Here is a 24,743-nt window from a genome sequence, read left to right on the forward strand (position 1 = left end):
AAAGAACACATAAGCTCTATATTATGATTTTAATGCACCCATGTCAATTTCATTAAAATGTTCACAAAATTCAAAACTTGGAACTTAATGGGTTAAATGAAACACCTTTAAATTTCTCTATCACAGAGCTCTATAAAAAGGAAATGATAATTGGGCAACTCAAAACTACATGAATCACATTAGCCTAATCATTTGAACACTTCTGGAATTGTTTCAGACAATGAAGAATAGTCAGACAAACAGCTCCAGCACAAAATTAACTTTATCTTTTTCCACGTTCTTCATAAGACTGATACATAAGCAATGAAACCCCAGCAACAACAACAAAAATCAAGACTTGAGATCGATTCTGTTTACAATATAGAAAATAGGCAGCTTTTAACGTGTTAAATAACTGTATAAATATTTTTGGCATTCTTAAATCCATATCATATGAAATAATACTACTTTTTCAAATTAAATTTGGTTCTATAAACCTGCACATTTTAGTCAATCTGAGCACCTATTCATATCAAGCCACTCTTTTCCTTGCTCACTGATGAGGTTTGGCTCTCTTCCATCTTTACTGCCAGTTTACCTAGGTTTACAACCTTAATTCTGGGAGTTCCAACATGCAGTAAAGCTATCTGTTTGCCTCATTTGAAGAATAATTCCACCTCAAATTTCACCAGTGGATTGACTTCTGTCATCATATAGCAGTTCAAATGTTCCTTCTGTCCAACTTGAATAAGTCCTTCATTGCCTAGATGGTCTTGCTCAAGGACCAACAGATAAGCTTTCCCCGTGGAAAGGCTGTCTCAAGATTCCTTTCCTCAAATTGCTCCTCTAAACACATATCCCACGATTTCCTCTAATTACCTATCCAAAAAATACACTTTCATTTCTGCATGTTTTATCTATAACTGTTACATCTTTGTACATTTTTTCCCCCTAGTTTTCTTCAGTTTTTCTCTTGATGCTCTTGAGACATTTCCTCACATTTTGGCTGCATAATTGCTCACTGTAAATGGTCTTTGCTTAACTTTTGTGATTTTGCGTTTTTTGGTTCTCCCATTAGCCTCTGCTTATTCATATATTCAGGACTCTCCCAGGAATTATTAGGCCATATTTTACTTCTCGAACATGTGCCTTTCTCAGGTATTAGTCGCTTCATTCTCTTTCGTTGTCTTCGTTTTTCTTCTCTTGTGTTCTCTCTTCTTTTTCTACATTTGGTTATCTTGCCACTTAGTTCCTCCCTCTGTTATCACCTCCACATTTATCTGAGTAGGTCCCTCTTAAGCAGAAGCCTTGCTCATGAGTATAAAGACCAGGTATCTGGTGACTTCTGCTTATACTCCTCCACTATAATTTAAAATTATATCATTTTAACGTAATTTTTAAGTTCATGTCATAAGAAAAGTTATTTAATTGCTTGAATTGTATGCTTCCTTAGAAAGAACACTTATGAATGCATTCATTTATCAGATATTAAAATGTATTATAGAAACTTTGTTAGGAAATAAAAATATAGCAATAACCACACAAATTATAATGCTTTCCTAAAGGGGTACATGGCTGGTGGTGAGAAGCAAAGGTTCTCATACTACCTTATTTTAAATTACACTAAGTTCTTTAAAACTTTGCTTTTGTTTTTGTTTGTCTTTGGTTCTTATAACCTTATTATGGTTTGGACATGATGTGTCCTCCCAAAGCTCATGTGTGAGACAATGCATGAAGGTTCAGAGAAGAAATGACTGGATTGTAAGAGTCTTAACCCAATCAGTGAAATAATCCCCAATGGAATTAACTGAGTGGTAACTGGAAGCAAGTGGGGTGTGGCTAGAGGAAGTGGTTAATTGGGGGCATGACTATGGGGTATATATTTGTATCTGGAGAGTGGAGTCTCTCTCTCTGCTTCTTAATCACCATGATGTGAGCTGCTTCCCTCTGGCACACACTCCTCCATTATCTTCAGCCTCATCTCAAGCCCTCAGAAATGGAGCCAGTGTTCTATGGACTAAGACCTCTGAAACCCTGAGTCCTCAAATGAACCTTTCCTCCTGTATAGTTGTTCTGGTCAGATCCTTTAGTCACAGCAGCAAAAATGCTGACTAAAACAAACCTTTTGTATATACATTTCACAAAAATTATAGACCCTTGCACATGCCACAGAGCATACAATATATTTTCTGAGATATAAAATTAATAAAATTCACAATGTCATGGGACGATAAACATCTAAAACAAGAAAAATACAAGATTATGAGATGATACATTCTTACATATTTTTTATATCTTTTACCATAATAAACCCAGGAAAAACCTCCTGAAATTGATTATATATGAGGTAAACTTTGAAAAATGACATTATGGTTTATATATTTAATATCCCCCCAGAAAGCTCATGGGTTAAAGCACCAAAGTTCAGAGGTGGAATTTTAGGCAATTTTTCATTTCATCAATGAATTATTTCATTCAATGAATTAGTAATTAGAATGGATTATTGGATGGTAACTGTGGGTACGTAGGGAATACCTGGGGGGAGTAGGTCCCTGCCATCATACCCATGGATACTGTATCATATCCTTTTCCCATAACTTTCTGTAGTTCTCTGTTTCCAAGTTGCCATGAGCAACCCCTTTTTGCCAAGATGCTCTTCCTCAAACTGGATGCAGAGCAGTGAAGCTGGCCAACTATGTACTGAGATCACTGAAAGGGTGAGCCTTCTAAGGTGTTCTTGTCAGATAGCTTGGTTACTGTAATGAAAAGCTAACTAATGAAAAATGAATAGGAATTATTTTAAGTAGATGGAAAACTAATACATGGAAAATGACTCAAGACACTCAACATAGAACACATCACTTAAAACATACCTGGTGGTGTAAGAAGCATGATATGACATTAATAAGCATATCAGTAAAGTTGGGGAACTCATCTTTGGCAGGAAAAGTGTCTTGAATTTAATGAGGAAGATGGGGCCACGTCTGAAGAGGTTTTTTTTTTTTTTTAATACGTTTTAGTTTTAGATGGGCATGATACCTTTATTTCATTTATTTAATGTTATGTGGTACTGAGGATTGAACCCAGTGCCTCACATATGCTAAGTGAGCACTGTACCACTGAGCCACAACACCAGCCCCTGAATAGGTTTTACATCATACAAAATAGGATAGAAATATTAATTTTTCCTTAGCATAAAGGCTCTTTGTAAACATATTAAGAAAACAACTTTTTTATACTATATAATGTAAATATGTATTGAGACATCACATGGTGCCCAACAAATATATATACATTTATGCATCAGTAAAAATAAAAATACAAATGAAAAAATAATATCTATCTAAGAAGTCTATAAAGCTACCATAGACTTATTTTCTTTCTTTTTTTAAATTTTTTTTATTATTGGTTGTTTAAAACATTACAATGCTCTTGACATATCATATTTCATACATTTGATTCAAGTGGGTTATGAACTCCCATTTTTACCCAGTATACAGATTGCAGTATCACATCAGTTACACATCCATGTTTTTACATATTGCCAGACTAGTGACTGTTGTATTCTGCTACCTATCCTATCCTCTACTATCCCCCTCCTCACCCCTCCCCTCCCATATTCTCTCTCTACCCCACCTACTGTAATTCATTTCTCTCCCTTGTTTTGTTTTTTTTTCCTTTCCCCTCACATCCTCTTATATGTAATATTGTAACATGCGACTTATTTTCACTGAATTGAAATACACAGTATTATATAACTTAGGTTAAAAGTATGCAACTGTTAATTGCTGTTATTTTCTATCCTAAATTATTTAAAAAGTGTTCTGAACTTTTCTCTTAAAAACAAAGCCTCATAGATTATCATATCATTTGAAAAATTCTATATATTCATGCTTTACAGTGAAGGAATTATTCATTTTCCTGTTTAGTAATCTTTCATAATTGGAAATTTAATTCCTTCCTATGCTGTTCTCATTAGTTACTGTTTTGAATACTATCATGAACATTTTTTGCACATGTATTCGTAGGTATTCTTAAGAATATATTTTGTGGATAAATTTCTGTTGTTTCAGTCCTTGGATACTTATAGTTAAAATGCACCAAAATTCACTAAGTATCAAACTTGTTCATTTGATGAGTTGAAGAAGAGGTAATTTATTATTTTATTAAATTTTATTACGATGGTGATGATTAGTGAAGACAAAAATCTGGTCCATGTTAATTGGCCAGAACTTGGTGGTGATTATTTCAAATATTTAAAAACTAAGTTAGATAAATTAAATCCTGCAAGAAAAGATGCTAGTGCTCACTTAAATGTTTTCAAAATTAGTTTTTGCCTGTCTAAATATATTTTTATTATTCATGATTGGGCACATCTTATAAACATTCAGTATAAATCTATAATTTCCTAATATAGGGCTTGGGACTAACAGACACTCAACTTATAGTTTCAGAGTTTAATTGGATTGGAATAGAAATTTCAAAAATTCACATTCCCTGATATGTATATTCATTATTTTATTTACTATTTTATTAAATAAAATATTTATTTATTGCTATTGAAATCAAGAATTTTAGAATTATTTTTTTCTGTTTTCTGCTGATTTCTTTGTTGGTTAAATACTGAAATTGTGTTGGCTAGAATATAAAATTTTTAATGTAAGTCATACTATTTTCAAAAGTTCTTCATAACAAAACTAATTTTAAGGACTTATAAATTTCAAATAACATTTTTCTAATGCTTTAATTACAATAAATTAAAAATATACTAATAAATCCTGAATTCTAATAATGTGATGTGTTAAATTTATTTTAATTTTATAAAAATGTCAAGACTGTACTAAACATTATTCTTTATATATATATATATATATATATATATAAAGAATAAAGAATATATATATGGTGTTTAAATTATAGTAATTGGCCTTACAGTACTTTCTGATCAATTAATTTTTTCATTGACTATATATTGTTTCACAGCAACCAATAATCCTAATAGGTTTATTTGCAATTTTTCTAATAACTTACCTGATCTGAAATTTAAGTAAAAACAGTCTTATTGTGTCTAAATATATCCACACACATGATACATCTTATTCAGTGTACTGTATAATTTTTTTTCAAGAATAGTTTTGCTTGGATATTCATGATTAAGCTGCTTTGTTCCAGTCATATTATACTTGTCAGGCTTATTAGACTAAAGCTAGCATAGAAAATAATCATTGGAATATTTTCCAAAGAAACAGAGCAGAATAATTCAGTACCTTCTGAAATTTATGCATTAATAATCAGAACCTTCAGATAAACTGCCTTCACTGAATTTTCTTTACATATATTTACAATAACTAGGCCTTATTTATTAAAAAATAAGAACTCATTTGCAACTTTGATCTTGCCCTGAACACCTGTACAAATATAAATAAGACAATTTTTTCCCTTGAGCCTTGCAAGTCCTAAGGTGACTCAAGTGCCCAGTGTAAATACAATAAGGATGGACCTGGGATGCTCACATACAATTCAAATTGAATACCAACATGAAATTTCATTTCCTCTAAATTTTCTGATCCACAGAAGGGGAAAGAATGTTAGCAGTAAAGCCGCTAGGAATGTTCCTGCCACAGAAGAGGCCATTCTTATCACAATTCACACATTTCAGCTACCTTTTATCCTATAAAGTTCCTTTTGACATAAACGCAAACTCTGCTTCTTTTCAGCTTTATGGGAAGCTAAAATGAGAGCCTCTATTTCTAGCCTTGACCAGAAAGTCGAAAGAGAATGCGTACTCTATTATTCCAGCATTATTCACCATGAAAACAGTCAAGATGAAGCACACATTAGCAGGAGTGAAATGACATGAGAGAAAATTAGGATTCACTCATTGGTCATATTATATCTCCTAGAATACAAACGAAGGTTATAGCCTTGAACACATCATTTTCAAGAAGCAATTTTTACACTCTGGAGAGTGCTAACTCTAGTGATCTATTTTCATTCTATTTCATTCCAACTTTAGAGAAATGCATGTTCAGTAGGACCAACGTTAAATAATAATATCTGTTTTGCACTCAATGTATATTCATTAAATATAAAACCTAGAGTCAAAAAGAAGAGAATCTAGTGTCAATCATTATCTTGTAACACATTATTTGTATATGTTGCTAAAATCAACTACATGGATAGCAAGTACTTTGGCAATAGGATTTACTTTAGAATATTTTCTTGTGAAGTTTAATCTCCTTACAATAAATCTGTACTTATTGCTCTAACAAATGTGTGTGTGTGCGTGTGTGTGTGTGTGTGTGTGTGTGTGTGTGTAAAATTCCTGCACTTTGCTAAGGCTTTGGAAATATAAAGGGACTAAATTTTTATTTTGATAGCCTGTACACAAGTGCATACATGCTCAAACACATTCAAAAGAGAACTGAGATAAGAAAATGTTAAAAACAATTTAAATATAGCTCAGTGGTAGAGCGTTTGCCTGGCATGTGTGAGGCACAGGGTTCGATTCTCAGCGCTGCATTTAATAAATAAAGATCCATTGACAACCAAAAAAATTTTTAAAAAATCAATATAAATATATAGTAACAGAACACAGAGGAAGCGGCAACTACAGACTTACAGGTGAAAAATTTCTCATGAAAAGTGACATCATATATAGATCTCATAAATAACAATATATTACATAATCATAAAATGAAATAAATTTTAGAAACAAACTGGAGGTGTGGAAATTAATGAGGATGCTATGAATTGTGAATGGCTTATTATTAATAGTATTTAAAGAATAATGACATCAACATAATTGGGCATTTTCCCATTAAGTGTTTAAGGAGGATAACATTGTTACAGAAGAAAGTAGTCTGGAAAGAGTACAGAAAACTAACTTGAAAGGGGGAGTGGCAAACTAGGAATACTAGGTCAAGTTGGGGTTTTGAGACAAGACTTGAAAAACAGTGAGAGACTGATTGCTTGGGACAAGAACCAGATCAATCAATAAAAAGGAATAAAAAGAAGAAACATCAGTAAGCTAAAGGGAATTTTCTTTCTGTATACTTTTCTCTACTGTATGTTTTTCAGTGTCTGTTTGAGAAAAAAAAATGAAAGAAGACTCAAAATATATGTGCAATCATTGCAAAAAGCCTGCAGGTCCTGCACTTTAGATGCAGGTTGAAGGTAAATGGAAGAAACTAAGGATTAAAACGTTGAGTCTCAAATTAGTATTACTAAATAGAGCCAGCTACTTGAAAACTCAGATTTTTTATCCAAATTGGAAGAAATACCTGATCACTGGGTCTTTAAAACTGATTATTTCATGTGCTGTATATACAAGATCTATTCTATGATTTCAGATAACGGCTTAAAAAAATTACAAAACCTAACCTAAGCTACAATGGTCTATTTAGCCTTCAAAAGTTTTTGCTCAGTATCTGATTGCATAATTATAATATTTTATTTTGCACCTGATCTTGCAATAACATTTTTATATGTTTTATTTTGCAATTATTTATGAAAAATATTCCTTGAAGATTAGCAGTAAAGCTGTATAAACTATAGATATACAATTGAGAAGACTTAAATTCATCACAAGCATATAATTATAGAATATTGTCCATGTATTTCAATCTCTTCCATAACTGATGTTTTTTGAAGTGATTCTAATGAGAACAAATTTCACTGATTTGAATTTGTCTCTCTTCCCTAATAAGTTTTAAGGAGTATGTGTTAATAAACATTTCTTTAAATGAATTTTCTTTCTTTTTTTATGTTGTTATTCCATGTTGTATTTTTATATGAAGAAATTTAAAGGTTCAAATAGTAAAGCATTTTTACATTTTAAAATGCATTAAAGCTTCAACAAAAGAACATGTAATCTTTATATTGTTTGATATTGCTCAGTTTTGATTAAATATCTTGTATTCACACTAGGAAGACTACACCTAGTAAGTAAAAAGATGGTTTTCTAGTTATTAACATAAATAAATAAATGCATATGACATGTGTCCCAGTTCACATTTGCAAAGCTCCAGCAAAATAGTTCAATCAGTTTGGAAGATTTTTCACCTGTATATTTTTAGCTGTGATATCTCTGTTTAATCAGTGCAGTGATTAAAATAGGAATAAACAACATTGAAGTCTTGCTTTTAAAAGTCAGGATTAAAAATCAACATTGAATTAAGTGCTAAGTTAAAGGCTCTGAGTTGGGTGTGTGGAGTGTCTGCATTTCAGGAATCAACCAGTCTGAATAGATATGATAGGAGCATTTGAAGAGGACTAAATGGGAGGGGAAAATGGTAATGTGTTATTTTATTTTTTCCAACTTTATTCAGCTATAAATAATAATTAAAAATTGCATGTATTAATGTACACAACATGATGTTTGGATGCATGTGTGTTATAAAATGATTGTATATTTTTTCACATATTTACAATTGTGCATGTATGTTTGCTGAGAAGGCTTAAGATCTACCTTCAAAGCAATTTTCAAGTACAAAATACGTCATTATTAACTATACTTATCTTGCTGGGCATTTGATCTCTTAAACTGAAAGTTTGTGTCCTTTGGACAACATATCTTCATTTCTTTTATCCACCTGGGCCCATGTCTGTTATATGAAGAAGAGTGGAAGAGTAGAAAGTTAAAGAGAAAAAAGGCTGATGAGTAGCACTTGATGAGTGCTTTCACTTTTCAAAGACTCATGGGTGGAATGAGTAGCCTTGGAAGGAAGAGAAGCCCATCACTGATGTCACAAGCACCTGAGATGTTAACAGGAAGAGCAATGTTCAGACTCCAAAACAGACTTTCCAGGTACATACAAAAGGGACAAAGAAAATGTTTTGTAAGGGTTTTCATATTTTTTAACATAATAGAATGTCTCAAAATATCAAAGCTCATAGTCTTATTTAAGAGGGACAAGTATGGATTAATTCCATAATATATGATAGAAAAAAATCTGAAATTTTTTCCTAATATAATAGATCATAAATCAGAACTAAATAAAGAAAGATATGGGTGGGGAAGAGGTTATTTGGGCTGAGTATATATGAGATAATTTTATGTATTACAATATCAGAAGCCTTAGTGTAGGATAAATCCTGCTTATTCACTTTGGACTGTGTTTATTAAAAGGAATCTAGGTGCACAATCTTTTGTCTTCACAAAGTAGTTTTATTGGACAAAAGATAATTATAAAAGTGCAAGCAAGCAAATATACAGATATAAAAACTTGACTATATTGAGCATTAGCAAGTGGAGAAAAACTGCAAAAGCTATGACCTTGAATTAAGCTTCTTATGGTTTACTGAAATTCCAAGTTTTGACTCTGAGCATCTTAGGGCAGGATTAAGAGATATTCAGGTCCCTCCATTCTCTGTTAACATCCTCCAGTATTTAGACAATGTGTATATTTCACATGTACAAAACACAGCTCCAAGTAAGTTAGTAAAAATGGCATCAAGAAGGTTAAGAGAATACACAGAGATTGTATGAGAAGGAAGAAGAAATTAATTCAATCCTTGTCAAATTACTGTGCATTTTCTAGTAGAAGAAAGGAGGTGATAAGTTCTGTAGAACATAGGAGGTGATTAGTCCTAGAAGTAATGAACTACTTGAAAAATGGCTACCATTAGATATAATCTACTTGGAGAGAGTGATAAAACATCATATAAAATATTGATAACTGGTGAATCTAGCTGAAGGATGAATAGAAGTTCTTTGCATAATCTGAGTGACACTGCAGCTGAAAGTTTGTAATTATTTCAAAATACATTTCCCCAAAATATTCAGGGATATCAATTGAGTTGACATTTAATGGTTAGGTAATATTTTAGTCTTCTAATTTCTAGACATATCTCATTTCTCCTTTTACGATTCTCCTTTAATGTTTGCAGCATGTGCTGTTCAACCTGAATCTATGAGAATTTGAATTTGTTCATATCATGACCTCCCCTGGGGATTTTCTTTCTTCTTTTTCTAAGTCATTCTAGTGTTTGAGTGAGTTAAATCTCTATTATTTAAATGAATTGAACTGCTTAACAAATGCTTACTGACATTATCTTTGTGAAGTATATATTACACTTTGCTCATTTTATTGTTACCTCTTCATCTTTTTTTAAGAGAGAGAGAGAGAGAGAGAGAGAGAGAGAGAGAGAATTTTAATATTTATTTATTTTTATTTTCATTTTAGGAGGACACAACATCTTTATTTGTATGTGGTGCTGAAGATGGAACCCAGGCTGCACGCATGCCAGGCGAGAGTATTACTGCTTGAGCCATATCCCCAACCCTCCTCTTCATCTTTTAAAATTGATTTACAAACTTCTACAAGCATGTTTTGTCATATTTATTATTACATATATAATGTGAATAAGAATTATTTTCCTCTTAATGACCTAGTCATGTTGATACCCGTAAAATGAATATTTGAGCATCTGTTCTCTAAGAAAATCGTCTAATATAATAATAGTGCTATTAACTTAGATTAAACTTAGATATTTAATAACATTATTATTTTTAACATTCAATTAAATAGTCTAAAATATGCCAAGTGTTCCTATAATGTCATATAGTATTTCCCCATGCATATCCAGAATTGCATTTTCTGAAATAGGTAGGCCATTTTACTTTCTTTAGTGTTAAACAGTTTCTAAAAATAGTAGAAATTGACAAGTTAAATCTAAAAGTTTTATGAAAGTATAAAGAATCTTGAAAACCAGTTATTTTGAAAAAGAGTACCGTGGTTGGGGGTTGGAGGTGTAGTTTATATGATCAGATTGTGAAGGAAAAAAACATAATATTTCAATAAATAAAGTAGATTAGAATCGTCTTTCCCCCCCTCCTTTGTTTTTCACCAAATGAAGAAAAAAAAAAAAAGAAACTCTAAAATTCAATGAACAAAAGACCCACAAAAGCCAAAGCCATCCTGAGCAGAAGCAGCAAAGCTTAGGCATCACAAAACCTGATTTTAAATTATATCATAGAGCCATAATAAATAAAGTAGCATGAAGCTGGCATAAACGAAATATCTAGATGAACCATACATCATAGAAGCTACAGAGACAAATCCATACATCTACAGTCATGTGATTCTTGACAAAGTTACCAAAAGCATAAATTGGAGAAAAGACAGCCTTTTTAACAAGCAGTGCTGAGAAGACTGGATAAACATATGTTGAAAAAAAAAAAACGAAACTAGATCCTTATCTCTCCCTTTGAAAGTAAAATCAAAAGGGACCGAAGACCTAACACTAAATCCTGAGACTTATCTACTGTTAAAAGAAAAATAGGACAATTGCTTCAACATACAGACACAGGCAAAGACTTCCTGAATAAGACACATATGTCTCAGGAAATAAGGGAATCAATAAATGGGATGTTATCAAATTGAAAAGCTTCTGCACAGCAAATGAAACAACAGAGTTAAGAGACAACTGATGCATTGGGAGAAAAGATTTGCTAGCTACTACTTCAAAAGAAGGCTGATCTAATAACAAGTTCAACATAAAACTAAATCTTCAATCAGAAAATTAACTGAATGCACACTTTTGAAAAGAAGTATAAATGATAGACAATTATATGAAATAAAGTTCAATAAATTTAACCATCAGGAAAATGGAAATTAAAACTATACTGAGGTTCCATCTCAGCGCAATTAGAATGGGTGACATCAAGAAAAAATTAATAAATGCTGGTGAGAATGTGGGGAAAAATAAATCCTTAACCACCGTTGGTGGGAATGTAAATTGGTATAGCCACCATGGAAATCAGTATGAAGATTCCTCAGAAGCCTAAAAATAGAACTACCATATGCTCCACTATTCCACTCATAGTATTTCTCCAAAAGATTTAAATTTAGCTTATTTTAGATATACTATCCTACCCGTGTTTATAACAGCACAGATTCTAAGAACCAAATTATGAAATTAGCCTGTTTGTTCATAAAGAGATGACTGGATGAAGAAATGTGGAATATATGTACAATGAAGTTTTATTCAGTCATAAAGAAGAACCAAATTATGTTATTTTCAGGAACATGGATGAAACCAGAAATCATAGTATCAGCAAAATGAGACAGACTCAAAGAGAAAATTATAGTACATTCTCTCCCCTATGTAGAAGATAGAAGGAAAAATAAATAACAACAAAAAAGGTGAACTCTATGAAATTAGAAGACAGACTAGTACGATAGGTGAAGGGAAAGGTGGGGTAGAGATTGGAGAGTGAAATTGATCCAGTTATACTTTATGCATAAAAAATAGTACATAGGGATAAAAATATAAATTGTAGTTGATCTAAATAATTAACTTTTTATATGTTAGTTTATACATGTTTACCTTTAAAGAGTCAAAACTGACAACTCACCCAAACACACATGTTTATTAAAACTGATAACCATTGATCCAGATTTATTTATATTCACAGTGATTGTTCATTATTTAATAAAATTATTCATGATTGTATTTTCTATTTGGTGTAATATTGCATAATAATTAAAAACTATTTTCTAGAAAATCACCTTGAAAATTACCACAGTCTTAGGTACAAAAGGCAGTATACAGTTTGTATCTACCCTATGATTAATTGATTCAAATTTTATGGCAACATAGAAGAGCAGAATCAATTTATCACCTCATAGTCATAGTTATCAATGAGTTGTCAGTGTATGTATTTCATGCTTTTTTAAATATTATTTTTCACTTCCCTAACTCTCCACTACTCAAATACATTTAACATCTCCTTGTATGCCAGAAGAGAAAGTATTTTTTGTTCTTTACAAAGGACATTATTTTGTCATAGTCAATCTATGGTTTAAAACTACTCAAAATCTTCTAGTTGTCTTTTTATTCTCTAATCAAAAGTCTTCACATTTTCTATCACTGCATTTGACTTAAACTTCAGGAAAACAGCAGAGGATGTAGTGAGAATGGCTGACCAATCAATCAGGACACAGAAATAAATCTAGTGAGAAAAAAAATTTACAGGGAATATGTGACACCATTTTCCTATCCTTTCTAAAAGTTCTATTAGAATTAATTGACTGTGTGCCTTGTCTGGATTTCTTTCTATCTCCCTAAACCTCCTAATGAATTGTCAGTGAATAACCTCTATAAAGTTAATTCTAAAAGGTTGTACACCCTCATAATCTGTTGTCTTTAATTTAAGGCACTCTTAACACAGTGTCTTTAGATTGATAATAGACCTTGCTATGTGATTTTTTACTATGGTGCATAATCAGACAATTATTTATTATTTAATAAAAGTATTTGTGATATAGTGTATTTATGAAAAATATTAAAAATTGCTTTTTATTTTAGTGGCCTTTTATTTTATTGTTTTTAAGTGTTTCCCTGACTCTATAATGTAAAAAAAAAAAAAAAAAAAAAAAAACTTCAATATTATGCTTAAATTAATTTTGAGGTATAATGGGTTTATTCAGTTATGAGAAAAAGAGTTTTTGTTAATTTTGAATCATTTTTTAAATTTATTTTTTAAGATTAAAATATTTTATGACAAACCTTAGACTAAATGAAATATGGTTTAGATTACATTTGTCATACATGACAAAAAATAATTCATAATATATATACAATCAATTTTAAAGTTCTATCATTAGATTAAGCCATCTTTGATTATTTTCTTATGTACACAAAAACCCCTTCACATTCTTAGGAATCCAACTTTTCATGATTATTTGTTATGTTTACTGGGTTGAGCATAAACATGGAAGTGGAGTTTCTTTCAGAAATTTGTAAATTAAAATAATTTTCAGTAAGTAATATTTCACCACTTTAAAGGTGTCTAATTTTGCATTTCTTATTAATAGATATGAAAAATATAAAGAAAAAATGTGGAGTTAATTTAGTAAGTAGGAACATTTAAAATTTGTATTTCCACAAAAGATATCCACATAATTACTCTTGAATATTGTTCATTACTCAAATACCAAAGAGATATACTGTGAGACAAATATATATATATATATGTATATTCCCCTCCAAATAGGCCTTTTACTCACTAAAACTAGTGACTGTGGCATGTAGATACGCTTCAACGTTTGAACTGCCAAAAGGTAAAGATTAATAAGGAAAAACTGCATATTTGTTTTGATTCCAGCCATGTAGCATGGGTTTGGTAACACTAACTCTTGATATTGGTAATAACAATTCTTCACAGACCTCTCTCTCTCTCTCTCTCTCACACACACACACACACACACACACACACATACACACACACACACACACACACACACACACACACACGATTTATCAGGAGGAATGGTGTAGAAACCAAGAAAGTGAGAAAGGGGGACTTTACTGGGATTTAATTCTGAACATTTAAAGAAAATCAGGGACTCAGGAGGCTGGATATAGCAAAATAAAGAAGAAAACCCCGGGGCCGTTGCTGGTCTGACTGTGTGATCCACACCTGATTCCCTCTTACCTCCACTCCAAGTAAAAATATTGGAAGGATAAGTCAATTAAAGAAAGTTGCATTTAAAGGAGGCTTGAGGCATGCCTGCATACAGTGAGAACTGAGATCAAAGACACTTCCTGACTAACCTCAAATGCGTGCTTCAAATTACCAGGAGGAAAACAAAAACAGACAAACAAAACAGGGAAGAATATAAGCAAATAAGGGAAAGAAGTAAGTTCTACATTAACACTATTTCTTGTGTTATGCAGAAGACATATGTCTTCAAGTGCGGAATCACACTCAGGATTCAGGTCCCTCATAGAGGCAAAAATTGAAAAGAGAAAATCCAGGAATGGAAAAAGTCACAGAAGAGGTGGTACTTATACGTACAGTGTAACATGCAGCTAATGCCTAAACTAAACACGCAGAGAACAGGGAATGTTGTGGGGTAAGAAAAAAGAATCAGAGATATGGGATAGACTGAAGACTGATACCTGAGCAGAGATTTTAGCCACTCCAGGTCCTAGAAGAGAAGACTAAAGTTCTACTTAGATGAGGATGGTAAACATTTTGGAATTTGCAGTGTACCACTAGGAGTGTGATAATTTGTAAGAATGAAAAACTTTGCATAAAGGTTATATATATATATCATAAGACTAAACACATAAACAAAATAATAATCTGCCTTTAAATCTTTAATACAAAACTTACATAACATCAAAGAAGCCTACAGTAATTATACTGCCTACTGAACCAAAACTCTACATTCTTCATAGGAAGACAATAGAATCTAGAATCCCCACAATATATAATTTATAAAGGTCAGTATGTAAAGAAATAATATTCAACATAAATAAAAAAAGAGGGCCCTGATGCTGGATTTAAACAGAAAAAAATCTTTATAATAACTCACATAAATATATAAAAAATATAATAAGGCATAATAAAAAAATGGTAAATATATGAGGAATGTCATAAAATATGTGAAAAGTCAAAGAGATGAAATTCTAAAACTAGAAGCAAAAAATAAAATATCTGAAATAAAAATATGAAACAGTAGATTGGATATAAAACATATAAAAACATAAATCTGAAGACAATGTAATTAAATTATCCCAATTTGAGCCCAGAGACAAACTGATATTTTTATAAATCTACCCAATCTTGAACTATGGAACAATATCTCTTGTCTTAAATCACTTGTATTTGTAATTTCCAAAATGAAGAACAAACAGTCGCGAAAATAATAATTTTTAAATGTTTATGTCATTTTAAAATTTGATGAAAACCAATTCACAGAACTAAGAAGGCCAACAAATTCCTAGAAGAATAAACAAGCACTGTATCTGGGTATTAGAGAAAAACAGCTGAAAACCACAATTATGAGTAGAAACTTAAAAGCACCTAGAGAAGCATGTACATTATATATAGGGCAACAAATTCAAGAATAATGACTGAGTCTTAAGACACAGTGGCACAACTGTGGAGACTAAGGCAGGATGCAGAATTCAAGGCCAGCTTCAGCTACTAAGTGAGTCCCTAACAAACTCAGTGAAACCCTGTCTCTAAATAAAATATAAAAATGGGCTGTGGTTGTAGCTCAGTGGGTAAGCACCAGTGGGTTTAATTCCTGGTACCAGCCCCTCACCCCAAGAAAAATATAATGATGGACTTATTATTTAAAAATAATAGAATCCACAGCACAAGGCAGCAACTATATAATATGCTATAAGGAAAATAAAATGGTCAGGTTAACATGTTTCTATAGTCATTAAAATATCTTTCAAAAAATGAAAGTTAAATAGAATATTTTCAGATACACAAAAGCTAAGAAAATTTGTGCATATATGAATAAACTGCCAGTTATATATCAAAGATTGCCAAACTTCACAAAAATGTATAAACCAACCATGAACGATTTGCATTTCAATAAATCATGGTAGCTGCTTTTCAAAGACAATTATACAGAAAAATGCTGAGAGCTAAAGGATGACAAAAGATAAAGGATACAAACACATGCCTCAGGTGAAATGAAATCAATTTAGTGTTATTACAGGTAAAGAGGAGAATTTCATAATGATGAAAGACCACTTAATCACAAACGCAAGAAAAATAATTGGATATACACCTAATAGCTGCATAAAAATAATTTTAAAAATAGACAAAAGTAGAAAGAAATTTAACAATGTAGGTTTTAAATTTCTACTCCCAGTAAGAATTGAACAGGGAGATAAAAAATTATAAGGATAGATAATTGAATATTAGCATCATATTTTCCTAAGACTATAGAATATTAATTATAGACTATAACCAATAGAATAAACCCTGTAAGATGATTATAATTTTTAATTATAAAACATTTGTTTTTAGAAAAATTAAGAGTATCAATTTTTCAAAAATTGCTTAAGTAAAATAATGTATATCTTTTTTGGGTGGGGGTACCAGGGACTGAATTCAGTGGCACTCAATCACTGAGCCACATTCCCAGCTCTATTTCTTATTTTATTTAGAGACAAAATTTTACTGAGTTGCTTAGCTCCTCACCTTTACTGCGGCTGGCATTGAACATGAGATCTTCCTGCCTTAGCCTCCTGAGCCTCAAACCTGTGATCACAGGTGTGTACCACCACACCGGGCTGCAATGTATATCTTTTTATCTTAGATTTGCAGAGTCACTATTTGCCTACTAATCTTGAACTCATCTTTGTCCCTTTGTTTTTAATGTTTATTTCTGAATATGATAATTTATTATAATCACATTCCCAGGAAACTCTGACTTTGAAATAAGAGTATTTACTGTATGAATTAAGCTAAGTATATATTCAATTGCATATTTTTTAAATATTTATTTTTTAGTTTTTTTAGGTGGACACAACATCTTTATTTTATTTTATATGGTGCTGAGGATCGAACCCAGTGCCTCACGCATGCCAGGTGAGTGTGCTACCACTTCAGCCAAATTCCCAACCTTCAATTGCATAGTGAGAATGACTTCAAATACCTCATATACGTAGTGTAAAACTTTGATAGTTTTAGAGTACCTTCTTTACACCATTTCCATAAATACCAACAGTTCAGTTCTGTGGTCCTTAATTGTTTAAGATTTGCTCAGGACAAACTTCAAAAAGTTTGTATGAGTACAGTTGAAACATTTTTATCTGGAACAAAAGTCTTTGTTCTTTGGAAACAGGAAACATAATAATTCCTAAACAAAAGGAGCAAGTTTGCATACATTATTAATTGAGAATAATTCTAGTGTCAAATTAGGCACCATAGAATTTATTAGTGATTTATCTTAGCCAGGAGCAGTGGTGAACACCTGTAATCCCCTCTACTTGGAAGGCTGAGGCAGTAGGATTACAAGATTATGGACAGCCTTGGCAATTTAGCAGACCCTTCTCAAAATGATGATTGTTTAAAAACAGGAACTGGGGATCTTGCTCATAAGCAGAATCTCCTGGTTTGAATTTAAAGTAATTAACACACACACACACACACACACACACACACACACACACACACGCACTCTAAAACAAAACAAAACAAAGAATTCAGTGCATTAAGTAATAAATTAAAATATGTCTATTTTACTCTGAATACAAGTTTCATGTTTGGTAGGCCTTTCCCATATTAGGCCAGAATAATAGTATTTTGTTTATTTTATACAGGAAAAAATTGTTTAAGAAGAGGTGAGTTCTTCTTACTCCTCCTTCTAGGGTTTCACATTTCAGGTTTTCCATTTTCACACTCATTAATAATACTACAAAGGAATACAATGAACATTAAAATGCAGTTGGAAGCTTATAATTAATATGCAAAACATTAATGTGCTATGTTAGTGTATTGATTAAATGCTAGTGGTAGAGTTATAAATTTTCTGAGGTACAATTAGCTAATATATTCAAAGTCTTAAAATTCTTATTTTAACTTTAAGAATTTCTACTTCATTAATTTAAATTTAAATACAGTAATTTATAATATACAAAGACTTTTTAGTACAAAACCTTCACAAGGATGTTTGTGTGCACATGTATGTGTATGTGTGTATAAAATTAGAAAGAAACAAAACAAAAATTTTAACATATATCATAGCTTATTTCAACATTTTAACAATATGCAAAAATGTAGCATTATCTGCGAAAGGCAGGAAAAAAGTATAAGAAACAGAAAACTCACAATCTTAAAGAATATATTCAGTAAAAAGAATTAATATTTAAATATTTTAATCTTTTGTGGTATGATTGTAGCTATCTTAGTATTTTCATCCTTTTTAAAAATTCACTGCACCTGGTTTTTTATAGGTAACATATATTGTTTTATAGTGATATATTTTTTAGTTATAAAATAATAATGACAATAATAATATCTGATCTTCTTGTGTGTAAATATTTTCCCCATTTTTCCCTCTAAACACTTCTAGAGGCAGTACTACTTCTGCTATTTCAATTCCCTTTCTTCCTTTCTTCCCTCCTTCCTTCCTTCTTCCTTCCTAACGAGTAATAGTGGATCTGACCCTCTCAAATTTGAAGGAGGAGAGAATATTGTAATATTAGAAATAGTTCAATAGTACTGAAACCAGTGACGCTGTGATGAAAATTTACACATATAATTTGGTATTCATACTAATGATATTCTGCCACTTCATATTTTTAAAATAGTTTCACAGTTACTTACATTCTAACAATAAATAAAACAAAAAAAATTCACTTAATTTTTAGAATCAGGTGTATGTCGGAGTACTGCAAATCCTAATTCAGACCAAATTGGCTTTGTCTTATTTTTAAATTCTACATACTACTTTAAAATAATGTCTATTAAGAATAGTGATTATTTTTAGTTGAAATCATTTTAAAGTATATGGTATTTGAGACAATATGGGAAAATGACAGGGGTGTGAATGCATTTAGGGACCTTAAAAGTAATGGGAATAAGGAGAGAAAATCACAAGAACAGCAAAAACTAACATCATTTGCTGAGAATGTCTGAATTTGCTGTTTCACATAAAGGGTAATGTGAATGTATGTCTGGTTAATGTTATCTAATTTTTTGTTTTGTTTTCCATAGTATAATCTCTCAGGATACTTACTAATAAATACCCACCACCCCAAAAAAGTTTTGAAATACCAACTAAATATTATTTTTGAGAAAACAAATGATGTTAAACATTTGAGGAAAGGAAAAAAAACCCATTTGGGTCTAAAGCAGATTCAAGTACACAAATTCTAGAAGAAAATAATGAAAGATAGAACACAGTAATGGAAATATTCCATGACTATGATTTTTATAAACTTATCATTCTTTGGGAAAATACTAGCTAGGAAGAATGAGGATGGGTTTTCTTTAGTGATACCCCAAGGAAGGAGATTCTGGAAAAGGGATCAGTTATTCAAGATTTGGTGCTATATCAGTTATGTCTGGAAAGCTAGCATCTCTTCATACAATAAATGTGATCTGTGAACATGATGAAGAAATAGATAGGTGCATAGAAGAAGAAATAAATATTTCATGTTAAATAGAACCAAGGATTAGGGGTACATAGAACATACGTGGGAACACGTGAGACCATTGAACACTTAATTCTATTTAAGTAAATTTAGATTGGTGTTCTATAAAATTACAAGAGATAGGTATTATTCAAAAAACTGTTTTAGAATAATAAACTGTGTATTTAAAGTAGTTTGACAAAAGGTGTTTTAGTGCTTCACTGTGAAGAAATAATATCTGAGAGGAAAATATGCAAATCACAATGATTTTTACCCATAATACAATATAAATATATGGCAAAACATTATATTATACACCATAAATTAGGACACTTATTATGTCATTTTTTAAAAAAAAAGAAAGAAAAAATGGGTAATATGTTTTTGAGAATTTAAAATTAAAATATTAGTTTAGTGTGCTGAAATGCAGTGGTTGGTCTGGTAAAATGGTAATGTAGTACTGGCAATAAGACTATTGGTAGTAAATATTAGAAGACTGGTTCAACTTTAATTGCGAATTTTTTTAAAAAATGAATGCATATTATTTATTCAATTAATATGCCAGAGGTAATGGTAAATTCTTTACTTATGCTGGTCTTTTTTATTTTTGCATTACAATTCCTACACCATTGTACCATAATTTATCATATCTCTGATTATGGTTTCTCTTCAGATCATATAAATCTTTTGCCTTTTACACGTGGATTTTTTTTAATAGAACTCAGTGTGAAACAAATCTTTGTAGACTATCCTTTTTTTTTTTTTTTTTTTTTTGGGTTCTGAGAAATTGGGAATTGAACTCAGGGGCACATGACCACTGAGCCACATCCCCAGGCCTATTTTGTATTTATTTAGGAAGAAGGTCTCACTGAGTTGCTTAGCACCTTGCTTTTGCTGAGGCTGACATTGAACTCATAATCCTCCTGCCTCAACCTCTGGAGCTGCTGGTATTACAGGCTGTACCACCAGACCAGCTTTTATAGACTATCTTGGGAGTCTGGTTATAAAGGGCTATAATGTTTAGTATTTTTGTCATGTGTTTTGAGTTTTAAGCAATCAACATATAAAGAAAATTTTGAAATATGACACATTCATAAATAAAAAGTTGCTGCTACATGTCCTGCACCATAAATAATGACATTCTAAAACCTTCATAAAAATATTTTATTTAGATTCTAAAAAGTACTGTAATATACCATTAAAATCATCTGATTTCCCTTAGTAAATTTGAGATTTTATTTCAGTCTTTGATTTCTCCTCTGGCTGATACTTATACACATCAAAGTGTCGTATCTTAAAAGCCTAAGAAAAAAATTCCCATTCATTCCAATATATTATATATGTTTTAGGGATATATTACTATTTAGTGCATGTATCCTCATGAGAGAGCATGAAAGAATCATGTGAATTTTGATACCCAATCAAATACAAACAAGACTGTATCCTTTCTCCCATTTCATATTTGTTACCTGTGTTTCACATTGTTTTCAATGACAACAAAATCTATTATAACCAAATATACAGCACTTGATGAATGATAAACACCTCTTTTATATTTTCTGATTATTTCAGTTATGGAATAATGGAAGTTTCTGAAGTAAATCTATGAGGACTTCAGAACTCACTCTGTAACACAGATCCTATTATATTCTTATGCTGGCTACTGTAGGCAGGCCATTGACCACCACACTCCCTGTCCTGAACAAAACTAGTTTTAAATACAGATGTTCAAATTAAATTGTAATAGTCAATTAAATTAATATTCATAAAAATTTAAAGAATATTAACATTTTCCTTCAAGATTTAGCGCTATATCAGTTATGTCTGGAAAGCTAGCATCTCTTCATACAATAAATGCGATTTAGCAACCCTATATTTAAATCAGAGTGAAATTCTGTCCAATTCTTAATACTGGACATATAACTTGATTGTTGATCCATAATAAGCAAAAGTTCTTTAGGATCTTGTTCTAATGTTACAAATAATCTCATGCGGACTGGGCATGAAGTTCAGATGTAGAGCACTTACTTAGCTTATGCTAGGCCCTGGATTTTAACCCAAGCACACATGCACACTTGCATGCGTGTGCACATACAGATACACACAAAAAGTACATGTAAAGATTCTTCAACAAAAGAGTAAAAGCCCTTGCCATACTTCTTGCTAAATTTTATTCATTTATCTCTTGTTCAATATTATTATTCTGCATAAAAATTTCAATAAAATATCTCTGTTCAAATAGAAGAGGAACTAGATGGCAGTTGTGACTTTGAAATTGTTTTGAGTAAGAAATAAAGGATTCTCTTGTTACATAAAAGAGTATTAGTAAATCTCTGATACATTAGATTAGGCATTTTTCCTCTTCTTTCAATCCCACCTTCTTAAATTTGTTTACATGAACATTTTTACTGAATCCTCCTGCCCACATCAGCAGATTCTTACAAAAGCCTAGAAAATAGCAGAATCTTAGAATAAAAGAAATTTTAATAGCAATTGATTTAATATAACAAAAATCTGAGGGTTAGAAAACTAAATGACATAAATTCTATACCGTTTCAAATGCCACAATCAGGATCAAATCTTGTAAGTTGCATATTTGTGGGTGTTCATATATGAAAAGATTAAATTTGCTGCTGTTATTTTGTTCATTCTTTAATTGCTTCTTTTATATTTATGATGAAACCTTAGTTTCTATTCAGATTATTTGTTATTCCAACTTTACATAATTTTATATCACCTGTAAATAAATGTTTTGTTTTTAATTTTCTGTGTTACCTAGTATGTACAAAAACTGAAACCAAACTATAAATTATAAGAAATATAATTTTTTTCATTAGAAACTTCCTGTCTCTTTCCAGTCCTGGTGCGTGGTGAATTTGGCAGGTGTAACTTCACAAGGCGTAATGCCTCCAGTGCAGTAGATTCTGAAGGATAAAAGTTTAGTTTACCAGGACAACCAGCAGCAATTTGGCCACAGACACTGTCTTTGTGGTGTTCGAGACGTTCAGTCTTTACTAGAATTCTTGTATTTCTCTACGTTCTGGGTCAAGGGCTCTGTTAGCTTCTGTATAGGCATGTAACTAATGAAGTTAAAAGTAATGAGAACAGGGTAGGCTAGCGTGAATAAGCTCCTAATAACAAAGGCTCCAAAGTGGTTAGTATCCCACTTCTACAGTGAACTACATATGTAGTAAGGGCAGTTTAAAATCTGGTTCTACACCAAAACTGAGAAAGAATTGGGTGTTTTATTTTGTTGAAGACTTTTTCCATATATGTAGATTTTACATGGAAAAAATAAAAGGTGAACATATATGTTTGGCTTAATTATTCTCATTAAATGAAAATTCTCATAATTATAATGAGTTTTCTATTTTTGACTTATTATCTGTTTGTTGAGGTTAAAAAGACAAATAAATTAAACATATTAAATTTGTTCATGGGTTTAAAAAATGTCACTTGGCTAAAACAAATGATAAAACATTTTATGAAAAGTAACAAAACAGATTGGTCACCTACTTTTAGTAATCATTTGTACGAGATTATATAATTTATTAAAAATAAGGAAAGTAGTACCTAAAGATTTAAAACATATTGTGTATTTTAAGTTGTTCATGTAGCAATGCTGTCAACATACAAATTAATCAACTCATTGTTCAGAAGGAAGCATTTTTGTTTTCAACTAAAATCAAATGCTTGTAGTAGTGCCTTAACAGTCTTGAGATTATGAGTATTTCTTTTTATCAGTGGCTATTTTTCTGTATCTGTGGGTCTCCAAGGATGAAACTATTTCTGTAGTAAGGCCCTATGATCTGAATGTGTCCTTTATACCCTGCCTTAGAAAAAGAATCATAAGGCAATTTCAAGTCCTTAGACACAAATGTCTGGTTGTTGAACTGAAAACGTCTTCACGTTAGTTAATAACTATGGTGTGAAGAGTGATGTTAAATGAGGGATGCTGGAGGATGCCATATGACTAACCCGAGGAGAAATAACAGAGAAAAAAGCAGCCAGTGAACTGAAGGGTCAAGTGAGATGACCTATGGGACCAGAGGAGATATATCAAAAGAAGTGGAAAAATGGGCTTTTGGAAAGGGAGGCTGCATTTGAAAAGCATATTGTCCACACACAAATAAAGATGTAGACCAACATTTAAGCAATTTCACGGAATAAATGCACTTCTGGTTTAATATAGAAAGCTATAACTTTGTGCTATCAGGTACTCTTTTATTATTTTTTTTATTTTGGGATTATTCTAATGTATTCACCTGGTGTCAGTGAGTCGATAGTCCAATTATTAGAATTCCATCTAGGATTTTTGTTCAAGAATCAAGAAAAATAAATATATGGTCTGTGTATAATGTTAGTATTTATGCTTACTTACATGCTTATTCTCAGAATTGGGTAAGGCCTCGGCACTGGGTATAAATCAAATATAATCAGGGTGAAAAAATGAATTGTCCTGAGTATAGAATAGAATTAATAAGATTGGTAAGAAATGACAGATAGGTTGTGCCACTAAAGAAAAAATAAATAAGAATGAATTGACAAAATAGGTAATGCATGAAATAAAGAGAAGGATCTTTTTAAACACAAAAGGAAGACATGAGGAATTGAGTTATACATTTTCAATTACCATTTGTTATTGGTTGCTAATGAGAAACCATTCATGTTGCTGCTATTAACATAAAGGTATACTTCCCTAAAATAGTGTCTTCTTTCGCCTTCTTTTGTCTTTTCTTCTTCCTTCTGCCTTTAAACTTTTAGTCTGGATTATAGTCAGGAAGTAGTTCAGTCTGATATTAAGATATGGAAGCATCTAGAAATAATTTATTTCTCACACAGAACATGCTATTCTTATGATGAAC

General features: G+C 31.4%; 1 protein-coding gene across 3 annotated transcripts in view; it reads right to left on the reverse strand.

Annotated features, from left to right (window-relative positions):
* Nucleotides 1–24,743, reverse strand: part of Cdh9 (cadherin 9) — a 167,908-nt gene that overhangs the window by 99,260 nt on the left and 43,905 nt on the right. The window lies entirely within an intron of this gene.

The sequence above is a fragment of the Ictidomys tridecemlineatus genome, chromosome 1 (assembly GCF_052094955.1).
Source record: "Ictidomys tridecemlineatus isolate mIctTri1 chromosome 1, mIctTri1.hap1, whole genome shotgun sequence".
NCBI lineage: Eukaryota > Metazoa > Chordata > Mammalia > Rodentia > Sciuridae > Ictidomys > Ictidomys tridecemlineatus.